At 44.5% G+C, this 7,529-nt stretch overlaps 1 pseudogene; it reads left to right on the plus strand.

Annotated features, from left to right (window-relative positions):
* Nucleotides 1–1,122: 1,122 nt before the first annotated feature.
* Nucleotides 1,123–2,427, plus strand: LOC109310807 (annotated as a pseudogene).
* Nucleotides 2,428–7,529: the final 5,102 nt, after the last annotated feature.

The following is a 7,529-nucleotide window of genomic DNA, read 5'->3' on the forward strand; positions in this document are numbered from 1 at the left end:
CTGTTTACAATGGAACGGTGCCAAGATTCAAGGGAACTGAAAATGAAGAAAGACAGGTGAAAACCTCCATGTCCCCATCCCTGTTCCACTCGGGACCAGTTGTCAATTCTGCAGACAGCCAGGACTCCTTCAGAGAAGAGCTAAGAGTTTGAGGGACGTAACTGTTTGGTTTCTCCAAACTTGGATTGCACAGAAGAGAGGAACAGATCATGAGGCCAGAGGTGCACTGTTTCGCTCACTTGCCACTAGTTAGTGTTTACAGTTTAGATCAGGAAAAGTTTTGTTTTGGGAGATCCATCTTGGGACACTGGCAGAACAAAAGCTTTCAGTTTTTCATCTTAAAATAACTTTCTCTTTCAATTTTTTCTTTTGCAAAATATAATAAACCATTTAGGAAGTCACAATAAAAATGAAACAAGGCTGTTGCTATACAATGTTTCCTTTGACTACAGACACAGTCTTTATGGAATTATCTTTTGGGGAGAATTTAGATCTTTTCAGTTTCATTCTGATTTAGAAAGAAGGCGGGTTTCAAAATCTTGAAATCTTTCATGAAAAGGAATATGTCTTCCACACAGCCTTACCTGGCATCACAGAGAGAGAAAGGGGGAAATTAAAACCAGCTGGAACCCACTTTGAAACAAAACCTTCCAGTTGCTTTTCCATGAATTTGTCATGTCCCAAGCAGAAGAGATGGCAGATGAAATAGGCTTATCAGGAGGACAAGGACATGCCATAAAGTCAGGCAGACTGAGGAAGGAATAAAACCATGAACTACTACCACCAGAATGGGTGGACCAACAGGTTGTCCCCTACACTGTCCAAAAAGTGCCTGCGCACTGCTGTATTGCCCTCCCAGCAGATGTCAGGGACCTCATGGGGAGGATCCCCTGAGAAGCCAGTCTGAGTGGGAGAAGAGTCCAGGAGAGCCGGCTGTACTTTAAAGAAGCCTTACGGAGAGTGCAGAAACAAACCACCCTGATGCACAGGAAGACTAGCAAGTGTGGCAGAAGACCAGCTTGGTTTAGCAGGGAACTCTTCAATATACTAAGTCACAAAAAGAAGCTTATAAGAATGTGGAAACTTGGACAAATAACTAGGACAGGCAGGGATGAAGTCAGGAAGGCCAAAGTGCAATTGGAGTTGCAGCTAGGAAGGGAAGTGAAGGGTAACAAGAAAGGTTTCTACAAATATGTTGGTAGCAAGAGGAGGATCAGGGAAAGTGTGGGTCCCTTGCTGAATGGGGGAGGTAACCTTGTGACAGGATGCAGAAAAGGCTGAAGTACTCGATGCCTTTTTCACCTCAGCTTTCACAGGGAAGGTCAGCTCCCAGACTACTGCATCTGGCAGCACAGTTTGGAGGGGCGGTGAGTAGCCAACAGTGGTGAAAGAACAGGTAAGGGACTATTTAGAGAAGCTAGACATATACAAGTCCTTGGGCCAGACAGGATGCACCCAAGGGTGCCGAGAGAGTTGGATGATGTGATTGCAGAGCTTCTGGCTATCATCTTTGAAAACTTATGGCAATCAGGACAGGTCCTGGGTGATTGGAAAAGGGCAAACATAGTGCCCATGTTTAAGAAAGGGAAAAAGGAAGATCCAGGGAACTACAGACCTGTCAGCTTCACCTCAGTCCCTGGAAAAATCATGGAGCAGACCATTAAGGAATCCATTTCTAAGCACTTGGAGGAGAAGAAGGTGATTAGGAAGAGTCAGCATGGATTCAGCAAGGGAAAATCATGCCTGACCAACCTGATTGCCTTCTTTGATGAGATGACTTGCTCTGTGGATGCGGGGAAACAAGTGGATGTTGTGTACCTTGATTTTAGCAAGGCTTTTGATAAGGTCTCCCACAACATTCTCGCAGGCAAGCTAGAGAAATATGGGCTGGATGAATGGACTGTAAGGTGGATAGAAAACTGGCTGGAGCATTGGGCTCAGAAGGTAGTAATCAATGGCTCAATGTCTAGTTGCCAGCTCATATAAAATGGAGTGCCCCAGGGGTCAGTCCTGGGGCCAGTTTTGTTCAATATCTTCATCAATGACCTGGAAAATGGAGTGCACCCTCAGCAAGTTTGCAGATGACACCGGGCTTGGCAGAGAAGTAGATCCATTGGAGGGCAGGGCTAGGATTCAGAGTGACCTAGACAAATTGGAGGATTGGACCAAAATAAATCTCATGAGGTTCAACAAGGACAAGTGCAAAGTCCTGCACTTAGGACTGAACAACCCCATGCACTGGTACAGGCTGGGGCTGACTGGCTGGGAAGCAGCTCTGTAGAAATGGACCTGGGAGTTACAGTGGACAATAAGTTGAATGTGAGCCAACAGTGTGCCCTTGTTGCCAAAAAGGCTAATGGCATACTGGGCTGCATTAGTAGGATCATTGCCAGCAGATTGAGGGAATTGATTATTCCCCTCTTATTCAGCACTGGTGAGGCCACATCTGGAGTACTGTGTTCAATTTTGGGCTCCCCACTACAGAAAGGATGTGGACAAATTGGAGAGAGTTCAGTGAAAGACAGTGAAAAGGTGGGGAACGGCACATGACTTCTAAGGAAAGGCTGAGGGACCTAGGCTTATTTAATCTGCAAAAGAGAAGACTGAGGGGGGATTTTATATCAGCCTTTAACTACCTGATGGGTGGATCCAAAGAGGATGGAGCTGGACTGTTCTCAGTGGTGGTGGATGACAGAATAAGGAGCAATGGGCTCAAGTTGTAGTAAGGGAAGTTTAGGTTGGATATTAGGAAAAACTTTCTCACTAGGAGGGTGGTGAAGCACTGGAATGGGTTACCTTGAAAGGTGGTGGACTCTCCATCCTTGGACCTGGCTAGACAAAGCCTTGGCTGGGATGATCTAGCTGGGGATGGTCCTGCTCTGAGCAGGGAGTTGGACTAGATGGCTTCCTGAGGTCCCCTCCAACCCTCATCTTCTATGACTCTAGGGTTGTACGGCTGGGAAGAAGTCCCACTCTTGCTAAATCCAACACCTATAAGGGGCTAGGATATGGGAGTGGCAGTGTAGCCTCCCAGCATGCTCCTGAATTGAGGAGTGAGATTCATCCTACCTGAGTCTCACTTAGGATCTCATGCATGGCCTCACTGCTTGGGTTGGTGTGCAAGGTTTTAAAGTTAATTCAGTAACTCTTAATTTTGTGTAGCTAGTTGCCTCTGTGTGTGATACTGCCTTCTGGCCAAATCACGCCTGTGCCCAGACAGAGCATGTCATTTCTTTTGCTAGAACAGCCAAGCATTCAGTTCACAGTGCCCATCCAGGTGGACATAATGGGCCACATTTCCCTCACTCAAGGTCATGTCACTGATCTGCCACAGTCCATTGCAGCTGGACTCTCTGTCATACGACCTTGATAGAATGACAAGCAACCGGTTTATCAGTGCTGATATTGTCCTCTAGCCTCTATATCTCTCACAGAGTTTGTTCAGGCAATGCCTCTAAAAGGCTGACTGGTCTATCACTGACCCACTGTGCAGTAAATAATCGATGAGTTATTGTTAGCACAGATGATGTGATTATCTACTATCTGATCCTACAGGGAATGGAATCAATTCTTCAGTAAATGCTCTGCCTGTTACACGGTCATTTTTCCTCCTGGCCTTAAAAAACGAGATGAGCAGGAAAACACCAACTGCAGCAAGCCAGGAGTCCCTTTAAAGCAGCCAAGAATCCCTTGGAGCAGCCAAGAGTCCCTTTAAAGCAGCTGGCTTTCTGTTTCAAAGGACTCGTGACCCTTGATAGACTTTCAGAGAGACGCCACCTCCAGAAAGAGGCAGTGGTAGGAGGAGAGACCTGGTGTGATTGTCATCCTTCCTTTGCATTGGCTAATGTGCTCTGACTTCTCCCCACATGATTCCTGAGGCCAGCTGATAGAGAAGTCAGGCTTCCATTAGCGACAAACCACGTGAGGGTGGAAAAGGCTCCTGCAATTAGGTTCTGAGAAATCCCTGAACCTCACTTTTTGTTTCCAGTTCCTGTGTCAAGAGGAACATTTCTGCCCTGCTTCTGGGATTGTAGTGCCTACTAGTAATGTGGTGATGGACACATTCTGCATGCTTAGACAGACCTACTGTGAGATAATCTGGGGAAGAATTATTCTTCACTCCAGCTTGCCTCATAATTATGCCCCCACTGAGACTGCATTTGTGAACAGCATTGGCTTGATATTTTTAGAGATACTGGGCCAGAGGGAGCTGTGGATACACACACTGAAAATCAGGCCATAAGCACTGTGGTTGCCACTAATAAAACTTGTTGCACCAGAAAAATATTAACAGTACATAAAGAAAGAACAGTCATTTTCTGATTTGAGAATGCCACTGGGTGACCTTTGCTTATGCTACTAGGAACCTAATTCTGCCCTTAGCAGCACTTGGATAAACCCAGCATTTCTTCATTGATATTTTTAGTTTAGCTGGATTTAGCTTCAGGAGTTTCAAAGCGCACATGGCTTTGCACTTCCAAGCACCACCATATGAACATGAAGGAAAAGTTCCACAGAAACAGTACGCCGACAAGGTTCTTTGGGTGAATCTGATCTCTTTTATTAGACCCACTCAAATAGTTGGAAACCAATTTTTAAGCAAGCTTTTCCAAGTATTTAAGTTGGTCTAATAATAGAGATCAGATTCACCCAAAGAACCTTGTCTGCCTATGTCCTCAGACCAATACAACTACAACCTACACCACAGAAACAATACAGAAGTCAAAAAGGTCGGGCATGAAGACCCACCCATACCTGCTCCTCTCAGTTGGGGTGTTAATCACTCTCTTTTTTTGGCACCTATAATTCTGGCCAGTGGCTATTCGCCTTGATTTGCTCATTTTCCAAAAATCCATCCAGTTCTACTGTTGATGCAGGGTGCGGGGCTCTCTTCGGCTGCTAACTTTGCCAGCTGGTTAATATTCCAACCCATCCCTTTGTGGACACAGCTCCAACAGATTATTCCCCTCTTGCTTTCAAATGAATTACCATCTCAGAAAGTTTATTGGCACACATAGGTCTCTTTTGCTTTCTAGAATTTATTCGCCTCTGTGCGATTAATTTCTTACGAAGTCGTACCTCTCTGTTACCCTGCACTCCAGTTGTCTGGGCAGCTCCCCTTAGAATCCATTGTTTGCGTATGTAAGAGGAGATGGGACACTGTGTGAATGTTTCCTAAGCTTTCTGGTTCTCAAGTCTGCTTTGTAAAACCAAAAGTTAGCTGTGTTGTACTCTGGATTTTTTTTTCCTTACTTCAGATTATCCGTTGGCTGTGACTCTCCCACAATGCGTCAGTATTGAGCCACTAGTGGGAAGCAGGGCCAGCAAACTGACTGGTACAGACATGAAGTGTTCAGGTTCTATGCTTCCCCTACAATACATTTGCCTACACAGAGGTGTCGGTACACATGCATTTTAATTTAAGCATGCCTAAATTTAATGCGCATTAGCTTAATGTGCATAAGCAGGTTTAGGCAAGCATATATATATGCAGGCATTAAACCTCATTAACAGTGTATGGGGCTAACTTGGGACTAAAGATAGTCCTAAATCAGTTGACATGCACAGTGTTAATGTGCTTTAACGTGTCTACATATTTATTAATGAAACTTTAACTATTCGCCACTTTAATGTACCTTAAGGGTGCACACATGTAGACGTGTGCCCTTAATGTGCATTAATTTAGTACATTTTGGGTCCCAGTGGAGGTAAGAGCAGTCTAAGGCTGCCCTAGGTTGTGTTCTAGCTTGGTCCCTATAAGCCATTAAAGTACCAAGGCAAAAGCATATCCCAGCCACACCCCTGAAGTGGGGCTTCTTATGGATGGTTGCAGTAGCTCTGCCCCAAGAACCTTTTAGTGCTTGGGCTCACTGTTCCTTTGTAGTGCCATGCATGGCACTAAGGAATTCCTCCTGGGGTTTTATATTCTGTAATAACTGCAGTGAGAGCATAATAAAATATTGTGGCTATTACAGATGCTTTTAAGTGGAACCCACTGTCCCTTAAATGATTGGTACACACATTCAATCCCAGTAGAATGAACAGAGTGTAAGGCCCCATGGAGGTGGTAATTCTGCAGATGCGTACATGCTTTCATGAATTACATTCCATAAATTATATGCATCTTTTCCATAAGATTCTGCAGACATCTCAATTTTTGCTGGAAAAGGGCCATTTTGCTGCCACAATCAACATCACACAGTGTTTTGTCATCTGCTTAAAGCTTGTTTTGGAGATTTCATGAGAAAATCTCAGTGAGGCATGGCAAAACAACCTAAACAATCAGCTCAACAAAGGTTACAGGATTCAAGCAAAGTAATGCTATTATTATAGATAGGGCAGTTGATGCCCAGGCTGTACAAATACACAGCAAAAAAGAGTCCCTGCTACAGAGGATTTACAAAGTAAAGGAAGACTACTAAGAGTATGATACATCCAATACCAGAAGGAGGAGGCTTTCTAGTAGCTGAAACAGTGGGCTGTGTTCCATCTGACGGAGGGTGAAGAACAATTCAAATCTTTCTGCTAGCACAGGGTAGTAGCAAATGTTGCTCATAAAATGATATGCATGATTTGCTGTATGACCCCATTAGTTAGGACTATAGGATATACTTATACCTTCCAGGCCTACCCTTTATTCAAGTTAGCTCCTAGCTGCATGATCAGGCCCATTTGTTTATACACTAGATAATTATGTTAGAGATGAATGTTTGACATATTGGGCTGTTTTGCAAGAGAGACAGGGGCAGAGAGCTGCAGCCTTCTGCCATGGCAATGAGTTAATTTTTTTCTGGTTGGTTTTTCTAACCCCAGTGGATTATGACATCATCAACTTCTGCTTTTGCTCATTCTTTTGCACACATACTCCTGAAACTCACAATACTATGACTCTTTTCAGGATTGTGTCTTTACATCAGATTGACGTGGACAAGTGGAAGCAAAGCCAAAAGGACAAGCCTTTTGTGGTGTCAGCAATCCATCCCTTCCATGATCTTTTACTCTCCTTGCAAGAGAGGGCTTACTTCAAGTTTTGGAATGTTTCACTGTTTGCTAATCCCTGTTGGGGATGAGTATTAAAGCCAAGTTCTGCAGCAGTGTTAGGATATATTCAAATCATCCAAATGTCTCTTGCAGAGGTGATCACAGCTGGTTCTGCAGAGCCCTTTACCCTCTGCAAATGCAAGGTTTACCAGGGTACCCTTTCCCTGTGACCAGGGCAGAAGCATTGAAATGCTTTAAAAATCTTTGCATCTTCTCCTTCCTTTGCGCAGAAGGATCAAGCACAATCTGGCGCTCACTGGTCATTCTGCTTCATTAAAGTTGCCCTGCCTTCTGAAAGAGAAGAGACGGGTGTTCCCATCACAAGAAACATTGCCCCAGCTAGCACTAGCTGACACCCTTGTTGGCACAGGAGCCAGGAACTAACAGACACTGGCCCAAGTTCCCCACTTGTGCCTTGTTCAGTGATGTGACAATGGGGAAGCCCTTGTAGTAATCACCAGAGTTATCAGTCAGGCCTGTCATTAACT

This window comes from Crocodylus porosus, unplaced genomic scaffold (assembly GCF_001723895.1).
Source record: "Crocodylus porosus isolate Cpor-Errol unplaced genomic scaffold, CroPor_comp1, whole genome shotgun sequence".
Lineage (NCBI taxonomy): Eukaryota > Metazoa > Chordata > Crocodylia > Crocodylidae > Crocodylus > Crocodylus porosus.